This window comes from Bubalus bubalis, chromosome 11 (assembly GCF_019923935.1).
Source record: "Bubalus bubalis isolate 160015118507 breed Murrah chromosome 11, NDDB_SH_1, whole genome shotgun sequence".
In the NCBI taxonomy this organism is placed as follows: Eukaryota; Metazoa; Chordata; class Mammalia; order Artiodactyla; family Bovidae; genus Bubalus; species Bubalus bubalis.
In genome coordinates this window covers 13,630,367-13,652,648 of record NC_059167.1, presented here as the reverse complement: position 1 = coordinate 13,652,648, position 22,282 = coordinate 13,630,367, and the positions used below count along the sequence as shown (strand labels likewise).

The following is a 22,282-nucleotide window of genomic DNA, read 5'->3' as shown; positions in this document are numbered from 1 at the left end:
GCTGGAAAGTAGACAGACGCTCAGCCCTCCTCTCAGCAAAAGGCAGGTAACGGGGGCACAGGTGATAGAGTCATCCATGGAGGGCTGGTTGAAGTTTGCCCTTGGGAAGTGAAAAAGCAGCTGACTGAGTGGTCCTTCATCCTTGAGCCTGGGCTGCTCTTTTATAGCCACATGGTGCTTTGCTTACGTTTTCTTCCTGTATTTGAAACAGGAAAAGCATGGTCTCCCTTACCATGGTCTCCCTACTTAATATAATATTCTATTATTTCTTTTTCGGCTACTAAAATATTCTATTATCTCCAATCACTTCCTCTTCTGCTCAGTGTGTTTGTCATTGGCCATAGTTTACATTAAAAAGAGGGGAGCTGCCTGGAGCTTGAATTGCCTTTAGTGTGAGTGCTGGGGATGGGGAGGGGGACTCCAGGTAAGCTGATGAATTCCTGCAACTGCCAGGGCTGGGAGCTTGGCTAGAAGCCAAGCAGATTGTGGACAGATGCTCCCCATGCTGGGTCGACTTGGCTCAGCTCATATTCCCAGGTTCTGACCTGGAGCTGGGGGAGGGATACAGTCATTCTCTCAGCCCGCGCAGAAATATTGACTTAACACCTGCTGTGTGTAGGGCATTGAGTCCTTGTGTGCTTGGGAGTCAGCTGCAGGGGTCCCTTCACCAAGAAGTTCTCTCTGCTCCCCACATAGCAGGTGCTTTCCATGGTCTCTTTTATTTCTCTTGGGAGAGAAAAGAGTTTTATCCCATTTCACCTACAAGGGAACTGAGACACATGTCTTCACCTTACCTAAGATTACATAGCTAGTGAGCAGGTGATTCATAATTGAAACTCTGTTTACTTTGAAGTATGGGTATGTTTCAGCACACATCTTGTCAGGAAAGGCACCTTCAGAAAAGACTCTTTTATAAGACATGTTAAGAGTTGAAAGGTTTATTACAGAGTAGAAATTAAGGTGAGCCTTGAGAAGATGACAAAGAAGCTCAGTCCGAACTAGTTTAAACAAAAAATGGTTTATTGGCTCATGTAATTGAGAAGATCAGATAATGTGACCAAGGTCTGGATTTTTCTCAGTCTGGTCTTGTCTCCTGCTGTGTTGGCTTTATCCTCAGGATCTGCCCATTGCCTCTGAATCTTCCAGCCAGCAGCATAGGCCCTCTTCCCTCCTGGCTGTGGGATGAGTTTCAGGACTCCACCCCCCACCCCGCACCATGGTTCCTGAGCTCATATTCTCTCATTGGACCCAACTGTGGTTGGGGAAAGACAGACTAACAGATCATTCAGCACCTTCCCCCAGGGCGCCTGGGGGAAACGAGCAGAGAGGCAAATTCCCCAGAGGAAAGTCAGGGTGGGAGACGGGAGGATGGATGCCTGGCAGCCCACCAGCATCCTGTAGCAGAGGCCCTAGAGAGGCAAGGGGGGCAGTGGGGGCAACTAAGGGTGGGGGTCTGTGTCAGTGGTCAGGATGCCAGCCCTGAAGCTGTGCCTCTGCCAGCTGGGACCTCTTAGCACTGCCCTCCCACCACCGTGTTGCAACTTGATAGTTCCCTCTCGGGCTCCATGGGGGTCTTAGAATGATGAGGCAGGAGTAAGTATACTGAGAGAAAGTGTTGGTCACTCATTCATGTCCGACTCTTTGGGACCCCCATGGACTGTAGCCCATCAGGCTTCTCTGTCCATGGAATTCTCTAGGCAAGAATACTAGAGTGGGTAGCCATTCCCTTCTCCAGATGTCTTCCCAGCCCAGGGATCGAACCCAGTTCTCTGCATTGCAGCCAGATTCTTTACCATCTAAGCCACTGGGGAGCCCAAGTATACCCAGGAGGGTGGGTCATATAAGTGGAAATGGGTGGTGGTCCTTCCCCTTTCTGCTCTGGGGCTGTATAAACTCTGTACCCTGAAGGTCCACTGATGTTGGTTCCTCACCACCAGCTCCAGTATAAGTTGGGTTGTATAGGTCACCATCAGCTCAGGGATAAAGCAAGCTGTCAGGAGAGGGAGAGAAGGTCTCAAGAATTGGGAACCTGTTGAGTGTCCTAGGAGGATACGACATTTATTGTTTCGCTGACCCTCTGTTAACTAATGCCTAGGTTTTCTCAAGGGGCTTATGCATCTGGGGGTTTATGCTGAAGTCATGAGTAGGAAGTTCAGTATTTGGCCCATCAAAACATAGAGCTCATGTGTTTTTTCTTTCTCAGAAAAGCTCCATGAATAATGAGAAAGAATATTGTCATAGCAGAAATCATGAGACATGACTTTGGTCTGGTCTCTGTATCTACTGTCCTTCACTTGACTTCTTTTAACAAATTAATTTCTGAGCCTTATCTATAAAGTGTGGGGGGGTGAAAGTTCCTTCCCTGTTTGTGGGTCTCAAACAAGAAAGTAGGCAACCCCATGTCTGACTGCTAGTAGGCCCCAGCAGAGTTTTTCTTCTCTTTTTACCTCAGATAGAATTATTTTACATTCCAGCTTTGTTATTCTAGTGGAGAAACCAGGTTAGCCTTTGGAAGGCCATTCCTGCCTGAGTTTGAGTCAGATTAGATTTAGCAGGTGCAAAGGGCTGCAGAAGTGACTTGGCGGTTGATAGAATTACAGCCAGGAATCAGACGGGCATCAGGAGTTTTGAGTGTTGACTCTTTGTGCTCCAGGCTGCAGTCGTCCTCTGAGCTTCTTCCAGTGGGGCTGCGCTCCTTTGTGCGGGGAGTCACACCCAGTCACACCAGGGGATCATCCTGGCTCCCGTGTTTTTGGCTCTCTTTTCTTTTCTCTGATGCTTAGCCCCTCTGTGCTGCCTTTACGCATCCCATCAACCAACAAAGTCCAATTGATCTTATATCCAAATCCCTCTTAAGCCCACACCATCCTGTTCATCCCCCACCTCCCCTCGTTCCAGTGATGCCTCATCCCTCTCTGGACTCTCATAATTGCTGCCTTGCTATGCATGGCATAAAGAGTACTCTATCAGTGGTTTTTGTGAATGAGGAATGAGATAATGAGACAGCTGAAATTTAGTGAAACATTTAAGCCCTGAGTTCCTAAACTTCTGTTTGTGAGATAGGCATGGATCGGTATTTCTAGGAATATCTATGGGAAAGAATTAGGTCCTCTTCCCTGCCACCTATCATGAAGTCACTTCCCCCACCCCCACTGCATTTTATAGAGATGCCTAACAAGCACTCTGCATATAAGTTAAATAAGCAGGGTGACAATATACAGCATTGATATACTCCTTTTCCTATTTGGAACCAGTCTGTTGTCCCATGTCCAGTTCTAACTGTTGCTTCCTGACCTGCATACAGATTCTCAAGAGGCAGGTCAGGTGGTCTGGTATTCCCGTCTCTTTCAGAATTTTCCACAGTTTGTTTTGATCCACACAGTCAAAGGCTTTGGCATAGTCAATAAAGCAGAAATAGATGTTTTTCTGGACCAACCAGTCCATCCTAAAGGAAATTAGTCCTGGGTGTTCATTGGAAGGACTGATGTTGAATCTGAAACTCCAATATTTTGGCCACCTGATGCAAAGAACTGACTCATTTGAAAAAAGACCCTGATGCTGGGAAAGATTGAAGGCGGGAGAGAAGGGGACGACAGAGGATGAGATGGCTGGATGGCATCACTGACTCGATGGATGTGAGTCTCAGTGAACTCCGGGAGTTGGTGATGGACAGGGAGGCCTGGCGTGCTGCGATTCATGGGGTCGCAAAGAGTCGGACATGACTGAGCGACTGATCTGATCTGATCTGATAGGGAAGACTATCGCCAAGCCTTCCGATGTCTTGAGGGAGATACCCTCCTCTACTTTTCTGAGCTGTCATTTCACCATCCCCATTTAGCTGGCCTCTGGGAAATTTAATCTAAGCCCATGCAATGCTAGAAGTGAAGTGTGAAAGTGGCTCAGTTGTGTCTAACTCTTTGTGACCCCATGGGTCGCAAATTTCCATACAGTCCATGGAATTCTCCAGGCCAGAATACTGGAGTGGGTGGCCTTTCCCTTCTCCAGGGGATCTTCCAAACCCAAGGATCGAACCCAGGTCTCCTGCATTGCCGGCAGATTCTTTACTAGCTGAGCCACCAGGGAAGCCCATGCAATGCTAGAAGTGCCCACTTAACAGCTTGGCAGGGAGGAGAGGCAATTTACTTACCCAATTGAATTACCTGTTCATACTCCTGATTCTCCAAGCACATTTCAGAACAAAAAGATGATAGAAGAGACTGTTAACCCTGTATAGGACTAGGAGTCCACATGCAAGAGAAATTTAGCACCTGAAAATGCTTTCTTTGGTGGGGAATCTTTTTCTCCATCAGAACTGCCTCCCTCCCCTCAGTAGACTTGCAACTGATTTTCTTTTACAGTATCTTTGCTCAAGGTTCCTTTCCTCTAAAAACAGAAACCCCTCGCTGACAGCTCACAACTCTCTGCTGGTTTGCTGGCAACCGAGGGACTGAAGAACAAGCCCGTTCTGTAGGTGCCTCTGAGGAGCTGATTTTAGGATGCTGCAAGACAAACATCAGAAAATTCTCTTGAGTGTGACAGTTCTCAAGGCAGGAAGATTTCTGGATGCTGGAGAAATGAAGAAACACGTTAAACCATAGTCATAAGCCAGGTTAAGATGGAGGTTTCTGGAGTGGGATGGGGATTCCATCACAGGCTCAGAGCTGTTCCTGTGTGGCTGTTCCAACCAATTTGTTTATTTCTCAACCATTAATAGGAACTATCCCAGTGAGGATGGGTGACTTGCCCAAGAATCTCGTCCACAATGCCCTACTTTAGGTCTTAGAATTCCATTATTAGAGATCCATTCATAAGACCATGAGATGAAACGTACATACAAGAATCTCTTTACAACACCCCTGCCAAGGGCCACTCAGTTAACACTTCTAGAGCCAGAACCTGGGCTGATTATAATAATGCATAGAAAAGTTAAGTCATGTCATTTGCTGCCCAGGAGTATGCAATCTAGATGGTAGCATCCATCCTAAGAATAACGAGAACAGGAGCTGACATAGATGGTCCTTACCCTATGCCAGGGACCGTCCATGCGCTGCATGTAACTGAATCATTACGTCGTCACGACCCCTCTGTGAGACTCTTGTCCCTATTCACAGGTGAGAAAATGAACAGCAGGTCACTTAGTGCTTTGCCTCAGATTCGCAGAGATAATAAATGTACAAGACACTGTGAGAGCAGAGAGAGAAGCGTGGTCAGGGAGGTACTTGTATCTGAACATCTCTACTGGCTGTAGACTCAAGCTCTCCCTAAATGGACCTTTACTCCTCCTTTGAAATAAGCACAGTTTTCTCCCTCTTGCCAAATTTAGCAACCCCTGTGAAGGGACAAAAGTCTCTAACATCATGATATGAATTTAGCATTCAAACATTTGGCACCTGAGGTGGGAAAGAGCAGAGCCTAAGGAAGCAGAGCACTGGGGATTCTCTGGGCTTGCTTCTTGATTTTCCCGAAGCCAGTTCTGCTCATGAGGCTGCAGGGCAGCAGGCAATAAAATGGTGCCTAGATGGAGGGAGATGTTAATAGTTGGGCAGGTAAACCTCAGTCTCCCCTATTTTGACTTCGACATGGTGACCCAGAGACCATTTTTTATTTATGATACTCTATTAGGACTGTTTTGATTGTAAGTGTCTGGGCCAACCCAAACTACTTTAAGTCAGAAGGGAATATTAGTGGAGTCCATAGAGGAAAACATTAGAATGGGAAAGACTAGAGATCTCTTCAAGAAAATTTGAGATACCAAGGGAACATTGCATGCAAAGATGGGCACAATAAAGAACATAAACAGTATGGACCTAACAGAAGCAGAAGATATTAAGAAAAGGTGGCATGAATACACAGAAAATCTGTACAAAAAAGATCTTAATGACCCAGATAACCATAATGGTGTGATCACTCATCTAGAGCCAGAGATCCTGGAGTCCTGCATTAAGTGGGCCTTAGGAAGCATCACTGCAAACAAAGCTAGTGGAGGTGATGTAATTCCAGCTGAGCTATTTCAAGTCCTAAAAGATGACGCTGTTAAAGTGCTACACTCAATTTGCCAGCAAATTTGGAAAACACAGTAGAGGCCACAGGACTGGAAAAGGTCAGTTTTCATTTCAATCCCAAAGAAAGGCAATGCCAAAGAAAGTTCAAACTACCACACAATTGCAATCATCTAGCAATGTAATGCTAGATGTACATGCTAGCAAAGTAATGCTAGCAAAGTACATGTACATGCTAGCAAAGTAATGCTCAAAATTCTCCAAGTGACTCTTCAACAGTACGTGAACCAAGAACCTCCAGATGTTCAAGCTAGATTTGGAAAAGGCGGAGGAACCAGAGATCAAACTGCCAACATCAGTTGGATCATCGAAAAGGCAAGAGAGTTCCAGAAAAACATCTACTTCTGCTTTATTGACTACACCAAAGCCTTTGAGTGTGTGGATCATAACAAACTGGAAAATTCTTCAGGAGATGGGCATACCAGACCACCTGACCTGCCTCCTGAGAAATCTGTATGCAGTTCAAGAAGCAACAGTTAGAACTGGACATGGAACGATGGACTGGTTCAAAATTGAGAAAGGAGTACATCAAGGCTGTATATTATCACCCTGCTTATTTAATTTATATGTAGAGTACATCATGCAAAATGCTGGGCTGGATGAAGCCCAAGCTGAAATCAAGATTGCCGGGAGAAATATCTATAACCTCAGATACGCAGATGACACCACCCTTATGGCAGAAAGTGAAGAGGAACTGAAGAGACTCTTGAAAGTGAAAGAGGAGAGTGAAAAAGCTGGCTTAAAACTCAACATTCAGAAAACTAAGATCATGGCATCTGGTCCCATCACTTTATGGCAAATGGATGGGGAAACAATGGAAACAGTGATAGACTTTATTTTCTTGGGCTCCAAAATCACTGCAGATGGTGATTGCAGCCATGAAATTAAAAGACAGTTGCTCCTTGGAAGAAAAGCTATGACCAACCTAGACTGCCTATTAAAAAGCAGAAACATCACTTTGCCAACAAAGGTCCGTCTAGACAAAGCTATATTTTCCCCAGTAGTCATGTATAGATGTGAGAGTTGGACTATAAAGAGGGCTGAGCACCAACGAATTCATGCTTCTGAACTGTGGTGTTGGAGAAGACTCTTGAGAGTCCCTTTGACTGCAAGGAGATCCATCCAGTCAAATCCTAAAGGAAATCAGTCCTGAATATTCTTTGGAAGGATTGATGCTGAAGCTGAAGCTCCAGTACTTTGGCCACCTGATGCAAAGTGCCGAATCATTGGAAAAGGCTCTGATGCTGGGAAAGATTGAAGGCGGGAGGAGAAGGAGATGACAGGATGAGATGGTTGAATGGTATCACTGACTCGATGAACATGAGCTTGAGCAAGCTCCGGAAATTGGTGATGGGCAGGGAAGCCTGGCATGCTGCAGTCCATGGGGTCAGAAAAAGTCAGACACAACTGAGGGACTGAACTGAACTGAGTGGAATCCATAGGGAGAGAGTCTAGGAGTTGTTCTGGTTGAGGTACAGCTTGATGAAGAGTCTCCTGTGACGTTGCCAAGTTTCATTTTCTCATGTTTCAAGTTGGTTCTGTTCTCCTCTTGCTTTATGATCACAGGGTTAATGCAGCAGCTCCAAACCTCACTCTGCTTAGCTTCTGTCTGGGGTTGGGGGAGGGTGATAAAAGAACTCCTTTCATAAATGATCAGAAAAAGAATCCTGGGCTTTTGTTTTATTGACCCTTCTAGGTTGCCTGCTGCTTCCTGGAGCAGTCACTGTGCTCAGCAAAAGAAGCTACACTGATCACTTTCGGCCAGTTTGGTATAAGGATGGAATGAGAGAGGGTGACCAGTGAATCCTCAAGGCAGTTCAGTTCACCCTGGAGAAAGGTCATGACTCCTTCACTGGAAACTCCTGATGTGATGACTTACATCTTAGCTTCTTCAGACAGTATTTTCTCTCTCTCCAGGGACAACAGCACCCACAAGATACACACCCCCTAACTCTCCTTACCAATCAATATGTGTCCTGTAAGCTCAGTGGCATGGAGACTAGGAAGGAATGGCTAAAGAGACTATAACACATAAATTGGCTCTTTCAATTGGCCCTGCAGTTCTTTCACTCCTGAGTCAGGGTTCTTATTTAGAGCAGAGGGACCCAGAACATCTTTAGTCCTACAGATGGTGTTGGTTGGATATCAGCATATGGGGAGATATGTGGGTGGGAGCAGCTGATGTCAGGAGGGCTGAGATGGAACATTGGATTCAAGTCAAGAGAAAAGTCTTGAGGTTTCAGTTGGTGAAGAGAAGCCTCCTAAACTGAAAGATGTGAATTTCTGGCAGCCTCTCTGTAAGAATGAAGAAAAAGAGGCCAGGAATGGTTAAAACTCTACTGGACACAGAGTTGAGGTGTATGAAATAGGGGCTGCTAGACAAGGAGTCAGGGTCTCCTGCCCTGAGCAGCACCGATCACTGATTCCTTCTCCTTGACCATGGCAAAGGCAACTCAGTAGACAAAGCTGACACTTCCTCCTTTTGTGACTTTGGATAATTCACTTAATCTTGTCAAGTCTTTTCCTAATCTGTAAATGGGGATAATAGAAATAGCTACTTCAACAAGAAAGTGTAAAAACAAGCTTAGCCCATGATAGGAGATTAATATCAGCGTCAGCTTTTTCCTCCCTGTCTGTAAACTCTAGATACTCAACAACTTGCAAGTTAGTCTCTCAATTCATAATGTGATTTCATGACACTAAGCATGTTGATAATGAGTGACTGAAATGAACTTGTTGTTAGTATTTCTTTCTTTCGATTTTGGGGGGATGAGGTCTTTTTTTGAACAGTTGCCCCAGACCACAGAAAAATGGAGGTGTTCTGGTTCAGTGGGTTCTGCCCTTCCTTCGGTCATTGGATCAGAGCCACCTAGGTTGGAATCCCTGTTCCACCCCTGACTAGCTGTATCATATTTGGAAGTAAATTGAATCTCTCATGTCAGAATCTTGCTCAGAAAAATGAGGATAATGATACTTGCCCACAAAGTTAATGCTAGGATTTGTGACAATTCATGTAAAGCCTGGCCTTGTTACAATTCTGTATGTCATTAGTGCCCATTCTGTGGATTTTACAATTCAAAATTTTACTGCATGGCAGCTCCTGAAGGAGACAGCCCTGGGGGATCCCATATGGTGTTGGGGGAGCCCCCTAAAATGGCCAAATATATGTACATGTGTGTAAAATCCAAGTCTCCCAGAGCAGTTGCTCCTAAAGTGCCCCTGTCCAAGCTTGGGGCCAGGATGGCTGCCAGGTGCTTTTGCTACAAGATGACCCTGTTTTCATACTTCTGTGATGCATTTATAGAGAAGCTGCTGCTGCTCAGTAACTTTAGTTGGGTCTGACTCTGTGCGACCCTGTGGACTGCAGCCTGCCAGGCTCCTCTGTCCATGGGATTCTCTAGGCAGGAGTCCTGGAGTGGGTTGCCATGCCCTCCTTCAGGTGATGCCATGCCCTCCTCCTAGTGATGTGGCCTTAAGTGAGTTACTTAACTTCTCTATTCTTTAATTTCTTAATTTTGTTGTTGTTCTTCAGTCTCAAAGTCATGTTTGACTCTTTGCGACCCCACTGACTGCAGCATGCTAGGCTTCCCTGTCCTTCATTTTCTCCCAGAGTTTGCTCAGATTCACATTCATTGAGTCAGTGATGCTATCTAACCATCTCATCCTCTGCCGCTTTCTTCTGCTGCCTTCAATCTTTCCCAGCATCAGGGTCTTTTCCAATGAGTCAGTTCTTCACATCAGATGGCTAAAGTATTGGAACTTCAGCTTCAGCATTAGTCCTTCCAATGAATATTCAGGACTGATTTCCTTCAGGATGGACTGGTTGGATCTCCTTGCAGTCCAAGAGACTCTCAAGAGTCTTTTAGCACCACAGTTCAAAAGAATTACTTCTTCAGTTCTCAGTCTTCCTTACGGTCCAACTCTCACATCCATACATGACTACAGGAAAAACCATAGCTTTGACTATACAGACCTTTGTTGGCAAAGTAATGTCTCTGCTTTGTAATATGCTGTCTAGATTGGTCATAGCTTTTCTTCCAAGGAGTAAACGCCTTTTAATTTTATGGCTTCAGTCATCATCCACAGTGATTTTGGAGCCCAAGAAGATTAAAATCTGTCACTGTTTCCACTTTTTCCTTGTATTTGCCATGAAGTGATGGGACCAGATGCAGTGATCTTAGTTTTGTGAATGTTAGTTTTAAGCCAGTTTTCTCAAACTTCTTTTACCTCATCAAGAGGCTCTTTAGTTTCTTTTTGATTTCTGCCATTAGGGTGGTATCATCTGAATATATCAGGTTGTTGATATTTCTCCCAGGTATCTTGATTCCAGCTTGTGAGTCATTCAGGCTGGCATTTCACATGATGTACTCTGCATTTAAGTTAACTAAGCAGGGTGACAATATACAGCCTTGTCATAATCCTTTCCCAATTTTGAACCAGTCCATTGTTTCTTATTTGGTTCTAACTATTGTTTCTTAACCTGCATACAGGTTTCTCAGGAAACCTGAGGTGGTCTGGTGTTCCCATCTCTTTAAGAATTTTACACAGTTTGTTGTGATCCACACAGTCAGAGGCTTAAGCGTAGTCAATGAAACAGAAATAGAGATTCCTCTGGAATTCCCTTGCTTTCTCTATGATCCAGTGGACATTGGCAATTTGATCTCTGGATCCTCTGTCTTGTCTAAATCCAGCTTGCACATCTGGAAGTTCTTGGTTCATGTACTGCCAAAGCCTAGCTTGAAGGAGTTTGGGCATTACCTTGCTAGCATGTGCATTTTAGAATGAAGCTGTGCTAATCCTGACGTTTTGGGATGGCTGTTGAGACTTAAATGGAAAATGTGGGCACCTGCTGAGCAAAGGCTAGTAGGACCTCGGTGCTGCTCAAGGTGACCAGTTGTCTTCTCGCTTGGGTCATAGTAGAATAATGCTTCCTAGATCCCTTGTTGTAGGATGGTGCTGTGTGACCAAGTCCAGCCAATGAATTGTGGGTCAGAACGAGGCCTGTAACTTCTGGATCAGAGCATTTAATTGCTGGTGTGTGACTTTTAGCTCAGCCACCTGAACTTCATCTTAACATTTGGGATGTTGGCTGTTTAGTATGTCCGAACTCCGTGCCCTAGGCCAGTGTCTTGTGAGGAGGAATAACTTTTGGTGTACTGAGATTTTGGAGATGTTTCTCATAGTACATAACCTGGTCTGTGGTGCCCAAGATAACACACAGTGTCATGGGCACTTGCTTTAGTGCCAGACACATGTTGGTCCACACTTTATAATGATACCCTAGAAAGATGTATCATTATTATCTTTATATTTATGTGGGGAAACCAAGGTCAACAATGTTAAGTATCTTGCCCAGTCACCCTGCTAGTAAGTGGTAGCTTGAGGATTTAAACCCACATTGTCTAACTTTAGAGCCTCTGCTCTTAATCACTATTCTGCAGACTCCATAGACCAGGCCTGTGGTTTCCTGGTAAGATCAGCTGATATTAATTCTGCCTTCCTTTTCTCTTGAACTGCATCCCCCATAGTTTCATTTGGAAATGATTTCCTCTGTTGGCTTTTTCTCTTCAGTGTGGTGGTGAGGCTGAGAAACCAGCAGAGTGGCCTGTTGTGGTTATCTAGCTCTCAAGTTGTCATAGGAAGTCTCTCATTTGCTTTGCTTTGCTTTGCTTGACCACTTTTTGGTTTTTAACCTCTTATTGAAACCAAAATCTTTGATATGGGGACAAGAAACTTCTTAAGAAAATGGAAGGCATTTTTTTTTTTTTTCCATCTTTGCTGAAAGGCCTCAGAGTGATTATCTTGAGTCTGCTTCCTAGAAACCGAGCCTGAGGTGGGGGTCTTGGTGTGTGATTTATTTCGTGGAGTGCTTTGTAGGGAAACCTGTAAAGAAGTGAGGGAGGTGGGATAGGGCAAGGAAGGAAGATGGGTGGGATCGGGGGGTGGAGGGGTCAGGGAGAGAGGTCCCAGGAGGAGGGGATATATGTATACATATAGCTTATTCACATCATTGTACCACAGAAATTAACAAGACATTCTAAAGCAACTATGTGTGTGTGCGTGCTAGGTCGCTTCATTCGTATCTGACTCTTTGTGACCCTATGGACTGTAGCTCACCGGGCCCCTTTGTCCATTGGATTCTCCAGGCAAGAATACTGGAGTGGATTTCCATGCTCTTCTCCAGGGGATCTTCCCAACCCAGTGATCGAACTTGCATCTCCTGTGGCTCCTGAATTGCAGGTGGATTCTTTACCACTGAGCCAACAGGGAACCCCCAAAACTAGTATACCCCAAGAAAAAAAAGAAGTTAAGCAAAGATGCAGTACAGCTGAAGCGTGGCCTCAGTCTGCCTCCATGGGGGAGCTATGGTGTATGATTGTACTGTAGAGCTTGTTCTGTGTTGAGTCAAAGAGACTGAGATTTTATTCCCCTGAACCAGTTGGTCATCAGCCTTGGATGTAACCTCCCAGGGGCTTCCCAGGTGGCACAAGTGGTAAAGAACCTGCCTGCCAATGCAGGAGACATAAGAGATTTGGGTTCAATCCCTAGGTCTGGAAAATCCCCTGGAAGAGGGCATGGCAACCTATTCCAGTATTCTTGCCTAGAGAATCCCATGGACAGAGTAGCCTGCCCTATAGGGTCACAAAGAGTTGGACATGATGGAAGCAACTTAGCACACACACACATAACCTCCAAGGCATCTCCCACTGGCTAAAGGCAGTCCACCAAGAAAGATGCAGGTGTGAGGTCAGTTCAGCCACCACCTGGAGCGACTGGGGCATGGGTGCACCTGCCAGGCAAAGGGATCTGGAGGATGCGCCAGTAGCATCTACTGCAGTGTTTGAGGTCAGTGGCTCATCTTTTTTAGATCTGTGCTTTATCTGGGGGTGATAGAGTCAAGCTAAGGGGACACAGCAAAATGTGTAACACAGTAGTGGAATGTGACCACAACGATTCCTCATTACAGTGCTTTTTGTTGACATCCAAGTGTGTATGTGCCAATGAGAGCCCAGTAGGCAAAGAACTCTGTCTTGACCTTTGGACCTGGAACTGATACATGTTGTCTATCACCTGGGAAAGTTCTTTCTTTACTTTCTAAATGGGCACAGTGACTACCAAAAATGTTTTGGCAACTCTCGGGATGTTTTCCTTTTTAGTGAAATGTGTGTGCTTGCTCTGTTGTGTTCTACTCTTTGTGACCCCAGGGACTGTAGCCCACCAGGCTCCTCTGTCCATGGGATTCTCCAGGCAAGAGTACTGGAGTGGGTTGCCATTTCCTCCTCCAGGGGATTGAACCCCTGTCTCTTGCATTGGCAGGTGGATTCTTTACCACTGAGAGCCACCTGGGCAGCTTCAAACTCATAGACCCAGAATCAGCAACTCAGAATAATAATATTAATAATGGCACAAACACCAACACAATTTATTAAATGCCTGCTATGTGCCAGGGGCTTTGGTTGTATAACTATTTTATCTAATTCTATGACCCTGCAAGATAAGAAGTTAGAGGATCCATTTTATGGTCCAGAACAATAAATATCAGGGAATGTCAGCAATTTTTCCAAGGAAACACAGTTAAAACAGTTCAGATGGGAATTCCCTAACTGTCCAGTGGTTAGGACTCTGCACTTCTGAGAGGGACAGAGGTCCAATCCCTGGTCAGGGAACTAAGATCCTTACAAGCCACCACACAAAAAATCCCCAAAACAAATGAAAACCAGCTTCTATGTAGTAAAACAAATCACAGCATCAAAGAATGGAAGATTAAGGAAATTCATTAAGAATTGAGATGAAAAATGATGATTAATTCTTAATTTAGAATTAAGAAAATCATGAAAAACCACATACTCATCAAAGAGCAGAAAATGTAATACAAGAGGAAAGTCTCACTTTTTTGATTAATATCGAAATCTTGCCATGCTGAGTGTGGAGGAGACCTAGGCAAGGCTGACACATCGGAGATAGGATTTGGTTCCAGAGGTGTTTGACTCTCTGACACCAAAGGGACAACGTCTTACTTTGCCATATTGTTTGAATAAACACAAGATTTTAAGATGTCTGCCTACTCAGTTCTGAACCATGGATTCCAGTTTAGAAGAGTGGTTAACACTCAGACCTTGGAGGCAGACAGACTTGAGCATCGGCTTTATGACTTGGGGCAAGTTATGTATGTAACCTCTCTAAGCCTGTTTCCCATGTGTCCAATGGGGTAAGAGTACTGAGCATGTATAACTCCGATGTGGATTAAATGACATAATGTATATATAATACCTGTCATGTAAAATCACTTATTCTCTACCAGTCATTATACTACATCCAGAGAAGCCGAGCGACTTCACTTTCACTTTTCACTTTCCTGCATTGGAGAAGGAAATGGCAACCCACTCCAGTGTTCTTGCCTGGAGAATCTCAGGGACGGGGGAGCCTGGTGGGCTGTCATCTCTGGGGTCGAACAGAGTCAGACACGACTGAAGTAACTTAGCAGCAGGAGCATGAGAAGCTTTTAGTCTAGTTGGGGAGAAAAGACAGTTTCGGTTTCTATTAATAATAAACAAGCTAAGAAATTGGTGGGTTGAAGCAAAAATGATTTATCATTTAGCACAGTTTTATGGGTTGGCCAGGTAAACTACCCAGTTAGGTTGCTCATCCTGTCAGCCTGGCTTCTCACGTGGTTGCATGTAGCTGGGGGCTTAGCTGAGCTCTAACAAGGGGTGTGCAGGAAGGGCTTTGGTCCTCCTTCACCTGCTTCTTATTATCAGTAGTCTAGCTCAAGCTTCTTATATGGCAGCTGGATTCCAGGAGCCCCCAGACTGAAGCACCCTGCCTTTTTAAATGTTAGGCTCAGGGTTAGCACCTTGTCACTTTCATAGATGAAACAAATTACATGGATGCTCCAGATTCAAAAGGAGGGGAATCGGACTCCAAGCCTCACTGGGCAGAGTGGCACTGATGTGTTGGAAGAGGAGGAGTTATTGGCAACTATATTAGGGTTCTCCAGAGAAATAGAACTGATAAGAACATACAGATGTGTGTGTGTGTGGGTGTATGTATATACAGAGAGAATTTCATGGCTCTTGTGGTTATGAAAGCTGAGAAGTCCTGCAAGCTGCCATCTACAAGTTGGAGAATCAGGAGAGCTGGTGGTGAAATTCAGTCTGAGTCTGAAGCCCTGAGAACTGGGGGTGGCATGGGGTAGGGCTAATGGTGTAAGTGCTGACTTGGTCTGAAAGCCCAAGAACCAATGTCCAAGGGCAAGAGAAGATGGAGATCTCAGCTCAAGCATAGAGAATGTATTTGCCCTTCCACCTCCTTTTTGTTGTATCCAGGCCCTCAATGGATTGGATGAGGTCCTCCCATACTGCGTTCTCTTTACTGTCTACTGAATCAAATGTTAATCTCTTCTGGAAACACCCTCATAGACACACCCAGAAATAATACCTTTACTATCTGTCTTGGCATTGCTCAGCCCAGTTGATACATAAAGTTAACTGTCTCAGTGGCCATATTTGGAGACTATCTCTCGCGGAGGCATTCATTCTAGACCTTACTGTCTGACAGCATGCTACTTTTGGGCTACAGATATTTACCATGAAGGGGAACACCCTGTAGAGCACGTTAAAATTTTTAGAGATGGCTTCCCAGAGCTCCAGGGGGACCTTGCATGAAGGATGGGAAATAGCTATGCGAGGGAAAGGAGAGGGTCTTTCTGCTGTTTTGATTTTTCGCCCACGTGAACCAGGACAAACTCTGTAAGTTGGGAAGAGTGGGACCCTGATTTTAGCTGTCAAATTGATCTACAGTGTCAGATGGGATAATTTAACCCTCAAATGAGGGTGATTTATCCTGTGTATTGTAATCAGATCGTCGTCTAAGTTGTTCCCCACGAGCTCTGGTAAATCACTTTTAGTACATATTGAAAGTGACAATATTGTATTTTATCACCGAATTGCCGTCTTACAGTAATAACTAATGCATGTCATCGACTTTGGCTCCAGTGCTGAATTCCACTCACTTGGAGGTGCATAGATCCCGACGGGAGCTGTCACTTCTATCTGCTCGTCCGTGGCCGGAACCAAGGCTGGTAGGAAACTGTACCTTTGTTGCAGCCTTTGCATATCGGCTGGCTCAGAGATACTTCCGGTCTTGGGAAGCGTGGAACTTCTCTTCAGTGCAGCTTGGGTCAATATGACCTAGGGCAGGCCTCGTGATTTTATTTAATGAGTGATGAGTGTCTTGATGACTAAAGATAAGGATCTTATTTAAACAGAGAAATAAGGACTCGAGAGGAATCGGGCTCAGATTCTAATGGTGGGATGGTGTCACCGACTCAATTGACATGAGTTTGGGTAAGCTCCAGGAAATGGTGAAGGACGGGGAGGCCTGGCATGCTGCAGTCCATGGGGTTGCAGAGTCAGACACAACTGAATGACTGAACAACTGTTTCAACCTTGTAAGTGGTCTTACCACCAGTCATCTCAAAATTGTCTTGTCTAGAAGCCCCCATAGCAATTTTCTTGGGACTCAGAGACAGCCATGCCAGCCCCCTGGCTGGAAACCATCACAGCCCACCATTGCCCGTGGGATGTTGTCCCTGGTCCCTAGCCTGCAAGGCTTTCGCTAGTCTGGCTCCTGCCTACCTGTCTAGCCTCAGCTTGTTCTGATCCACATCTTGAGCTTTCTGTCCCTGCTGCACACACTGTGCTCTGCTTCTCTGCACCACCGTTTGCATCCTTCCTTTTCCTGGAATGTGCTCGCCTAGTTACCCCACCAACTCCCCTAGTTGGGCAAGATGTGCTGCAAACATCCCTCCTGGAAGTGCATGCTCGTGTTGTCTTGGGTGCCTCATTCTCACTGTTTCATTTGCCACACCACATTGTCATTACTTATTTATGCTTCTAGCTCTACCACTAGACAGACTGTGAGCTCCTTGAAGCCAGGAACTTATTTTAATCCTGTTAATAACCCAACTGACGAGCACAGAACTGACTGGCACAGAGGAGATGCTGAAAAAATGTTTGTGGAATTAATGGATTTTGAAGATACTTCTTTGGGTTGTCATGGAAATTCATGCGTGGTGGAGACTTGGAATTTTCACCCTGAATCTGAGTTCCCTTTAGTGAAGGGGTTTCCTGTTTTGATATTACATATCTGTATGGGTATCAGTATGAGTATTTACTGCAAAGGTGAAATTTTTATGACTCTGAGACAAAAGCCTGGGCAAGAGCACAGAGATGGATTCGTCCAGACGAGTTTGGAGTTGTTTGTACATTTAATATTACATGAGAAATTAAGCAAGTCCTCACACTGATGAATTTGAGTTCAGTTTTATGTCTGGAGATGATCCTGTGTTAGAAATAAGGTTGTGTATGTGTATGCTAAGTCACTTCTGTTATGTCTGACCCTTTGTTACTCTATAAACTGTAGCTCGCCAGCTCCTCTGTCCATGGGATTCTCCAGGCAAGGGTACTGGAGTGGGTTCCCATGCCTTTTGGATGATCATTTTATTCATGTTGGTAGATTGGGGTGTCAGATCGCATAAAACATCCCAAACCATTTGCCTTCAGTTATTTTTTTCTCAACCTGCCCTTAGAAACGAGGACTCTGAGAGTAAGTTTCAGGGATGGTAGGAGAAGGGAGAATGCATTCCTACATTTCTAACCCAAGTGCGTATGCTCCTTCTTTTGAGAGAAGTGAAAGGTCTGAGCCTAGGAACTGGCTCTCCCCTTTCGAACTGCAATCTGTAGGCATATGGGCCAAGGAACCCCATGCAGGCCCAGAGACAGATGTCATAGTGTGCCTTGCAAGGAAACAAGACAAGTGTAGAAGGGACCAGGTAGCAGGAGCCTTCAAAAAGAAGCCTTCTGCTACGTCTCTTATTCTAGGTGCATCCCTTATGAAAGGTATTCTGGTTGTAATGATAATAGCACTATTAATATAATAATAACGATAATGATTTATATGCATTGAAAGTTTTCTACAGGCTAGGCACCACGCCAAACATTTTACTTGGCCTACTTGATTTCAACTCACAACTTTATGAGCAGATAAATTTAGTTTCCATGTTAAGAGACAAAGAAATTTGCCCAAGGCTGCATAGCTAACAAATGGAGGAGCTGGGATTTGAACCCAGGTAGTCTAACGGAGCTCTATAATCCTAACCTTGGCACTAGATTACTTGCCAAGTAACAACAACAACAACAATAGTAACAGCTGTGGCAAACGATTCTTGGGGGCTAACTCTGTGTTCGACCCTTGCCAGGCTCTTTACAAGGAGAGCCTCGTTTACTCTTACCACAGCCTTGGGGCAGGTTATTATTATTGTCCTCATTTCAAAGATGGAGTGACTGAGACTTAGAGATTCAGTACCATGTCTGAGGTCACACAGCTAGTACACCATGGATCTGGATTCATTCTCAGGCTCTGCATCTCCTGAGACCCCAGTTCTATTTTTTATTTTGGTTCAGAAAGTGTTCTCTTTCCTTCAATCCAGATCTCTTTCTCAGCAGTCAGTTCTCATCTCCTTCCTGAGGATGAGACCAAAGAGAATTTCCATCTTCTTCGAAGGCAAAAGCCCTATGTTAATGAAGAGGGTGCTAGATTCTGTCCGGGAGTGGGGCTCCAAAAACAGTAGCACTAAGGAACAGCTGGATGCTTATCAGAGAGCTTATGAGAGGGAACAGTTCTAGAGACTGGGTGCATGGGAACGTGCTTCATCTAACTGTATTTGAAGCCAGAACACCATGTCACAACACTGACCTGCACTAGGGCTGTACTGCTAACCAAGGACAAGTGACCCTCTCTAGATTTTTAGTTCCACTGATAGTGAGGATTTTACCTGTGTGTGTTTATGCATTTGTGTGTGTGTGTGTGTACGTACACGTATATGACTACCGATGGTACCACTGCACAGTTTGGTTCCGTATGAGAGATGCCTGTTGTGTATAGAGCACTCAACTTAATGCTATGGGCAGGGGAGATTTAAAAAATGCCACAGTGGTGCCATTCGCCTTAAGCTGCCCTGGAAGTCTAAGCAGAGAAGTAAGACAGATATGTATGTGGACAGTATTTTCATAGATTAACTTGATCAGTGCAGTTGCTAACTTTTTGAAATTATAAACCTAGAAATATTTTTTAGTGACAAAACTTTTATGAACATAATGTTCTCATAATCTTTGTACAGGAAAGCTAATAGAGCAAAGTTTGTATCAGTTTGCAACTAGCGATTCATGTCTCTATATGTGTGTCAGACTTTTGAAATAACATGATTAATAACATTAAGAGGATATTGTTGGGAGGGGTGCAATACAATGATTCTGTCCTTTTCATCATGTCTTTATCTGGATCACCGTGAAACTAATGTGAACGTTCTCCACCTCCCCGTGGAAGCCTGCTCTGCTCTCCTTTTGATCTGGATCACCGAGAAACTGATGTGATGGTTCTCCACCTCCGCATGGAGCGCTTGCTGTGCTCTCCTTTTGATCTGGATCCCTGAGAAGCTGATGTGATCGTTCTCCACCTCTGCGTGGAGTGCTTGCTCTGCTCTCCTTTTGATCTGGATCATCGCGAAGCTGATGTGATAATTCTCCACCTCTGCATGGAACGCTTGCTTTGCTCTCCTTTGGGCGCTGTCAAATTTTTGCATTTGGGAGCGACCGCGCAGATGCAGGGTGTGGTTGCAAGAATAATAGGCAGGTGAAGGAATTGCTCGGAACTAGATTAAGAATGGCTATTCTTACCTAAACTATGAATTTTGAGATCACACATAAGGTCCACCTGAATTTAAGGAATGTGCAGTAGATCTGAAAATTGGTAATTGTAACATCCTGGGCTTCCCGAGTGGTGCAGTTGTAAAGAACTTGCCTGCCAATGCAAGAGTCGTGGGTTTGATCCTTGGGTTGAGAAGATCCCCTGGAGGAGGGCATGGCAACCCACTCCAGTATTCTTGCTTGGAGAATCCCATGGACAGAGGAGCCTGGCAGGCTACAGTCCACGGGATCACAAAGAGTTGGATACAACAGAGCAACTTAGCACAAACACATGGCCTGGCTGAAAGAGCATCCATGTGGCCTGGTGTCCCCTGACTTTGATCCACTTGTAGGCAGAAGCTCTAGGTCTTTGGCGCAGGATCTTCCAAATGGGTTCTGCAAGTTAATGCTGGTGATGGAGAGTGGAGGCATCAAGACGGAGCAGCCTCTACCCCTATGGGGTGTGTGTGGCCGATGATAGAAAGTGCAAAGGACAGCACAGTGTGGGGACTCGGCACTCCCACCTTTATGACTTTTCTTAAGAAATGTGATCACATTTTAGATGCTGGAGAATTATTACTGCATCATTCAGAATAGTGACCAGTTAAAAATATACTAAAGGCCCAAGAAGAAGGACATACATAGATAAATAATGATGTCTAATATTGGGGATACTAGGAATATTTTTCAGCCATTAAAAAACATGTTTTTTAAAGAGTATTTGATAACATGGATATAGTTAGATAAATATAGATATAAATGTATTTCGGTAAAAATTGCTAAAGATTTCTTTCTATAAAATATGAGTTTGACTTTTTCAAATATCTATATCCATCCCTAGAAAAAATTCTCTAAAGAAACATACATTTTTCAGTAACTGTCTCTGGGTACCAGATAATTTTAATTTTCTTATTTGAACTCATCTGGCCAAGTTATCTTCTACAATTACATATCATCTTTCCAAACATAAAATGGGAACAAATACCAGGTGTTTCTACTGTGGCATGTTCATCCCATGAAAACTGCAACAGGAGCTGGACAGACTTGCTTCTGGATGCTGCATTTATTAGTTGGGTCATGGAGGGTAAGCCTTCGCTTCTGGTTGCAGAGTAAGCCAGATGCCCTGCCTTCCTCATGGGTCGTGGAAGGTTGGGAGGAGTGACTCAGTCTCAAAGTGGAGGTCTGGAGCCAAGACAGTAACTCTGCTCCCACTCTGCCCTCTTTCCCAGGTTACCTCTTTTCATCCTTCAGGGCTTGCTCACCTGGTGCTTTCCCAGGTAATCTTCCCTGGAATAGGGGATTTGTGTTCCCTCTTTGAATATCCTTGCAGCACTTTAGAATTCTTATCATGTAATTTTATGTCTATTCCTGAGATTATTAGATGAATGTGAGGTATCTACTCTGACTTTCGTGTTTGGTCATTTTGGACTATCCCTCGTTGTCTTCCACAAGTGTTCATTAATGAATAAATACACTCTTGCATGCAAAGGTTTGAATCAGCTGGTGGGAAGACAGATCTAGTATTTTGAGGTGGATTGGAGGGATGATGGTCTTCAGAGAAAGCTTCCTAGCAGAGTCACTGTACCATTTCTTTCTTTCTTTTTTTTTTTTCTGGGAAAGAGTATATGATTCAACATGCGGGAGAGCTAAGGCTTTGTATTCTAATTGGGCCAATCAATCAAGAAATCAATCAACACCCATTCACCCAGTGCTGACCATGTGCCCAGCACAGTTAGAGACACTGAGACCTTTAGGAAGCAGCTTTGCCTCTTTTCTTTGGCTCGTGCATGAAATGGGGTTATTAAGACTTGCAGAGTTCAGAAGGCAGGAAGGGCCAGGGGTAGGAGTGACTGGAAAAGAACCATGAAACGCCAGTGGCATTTTAGCTTCAGCATTTCACTGTGGGGTCCAGGGAAACACAGAGTTCATCTTTCCCCAGGAAAGACGTGGATGCAGAAATGCCCCTGATGAGTATTGCAAAGGTGTCATCTTAAACACAAACAAAGATCAGGAGACGCCTACCTGAACTTAGAAGCCTGAAATAAAAAAGGAAACGGTTCCCAAGTGGAATAACTGCGGAGTTAGTGTGTTGGTTTAGCAGTTTTCTGCCTTTCAGGGATGGGGGTGTGGGGAGGTTTGGTCTGGCTTAATTAGCCCTTCCCTGTTGAAACGTGATGAAATAGCTACCCTGAAATGTTGCTCTGTAAAAATGCAAAAGGAGAATTCCTCCTCAGTTACCTTTGTATGGGAATCAAGGACAGGAACAGAAATAAGACATGAGCTGTTAGGGGAAAGAAGATGTGGGAAATGGATACATTTAGATACCAAGCAAATCCTGCTGTTTCCTTTCAGTCTCTGGCCTAACCTTTTTTTCCCTCCTGGAATCTATGAAGGAAGTTCCTGTTTAGGGGCGGGGAGGACAATGGGCTTTGCTCATAGCCTGCTAGGAATGCTTTATAACTCCCTCCCCTCCCCATT

The 22,282-nt window shown here is 44.6% G+C and overlaps 1 protein-coding gene across 1 annotated transcript in view; it reads left to right on the top strand.

The window, feature by feature from the left end:
- The window catches only part of NRXN3 (neurexin 3), a 1,822,863-nt gene that overhangs the window by 251,306 nt on the left and 1,549,275 nt on the right, over nucleotides 1-22,282 (top strand). The window lies entirely within an intron of this gene.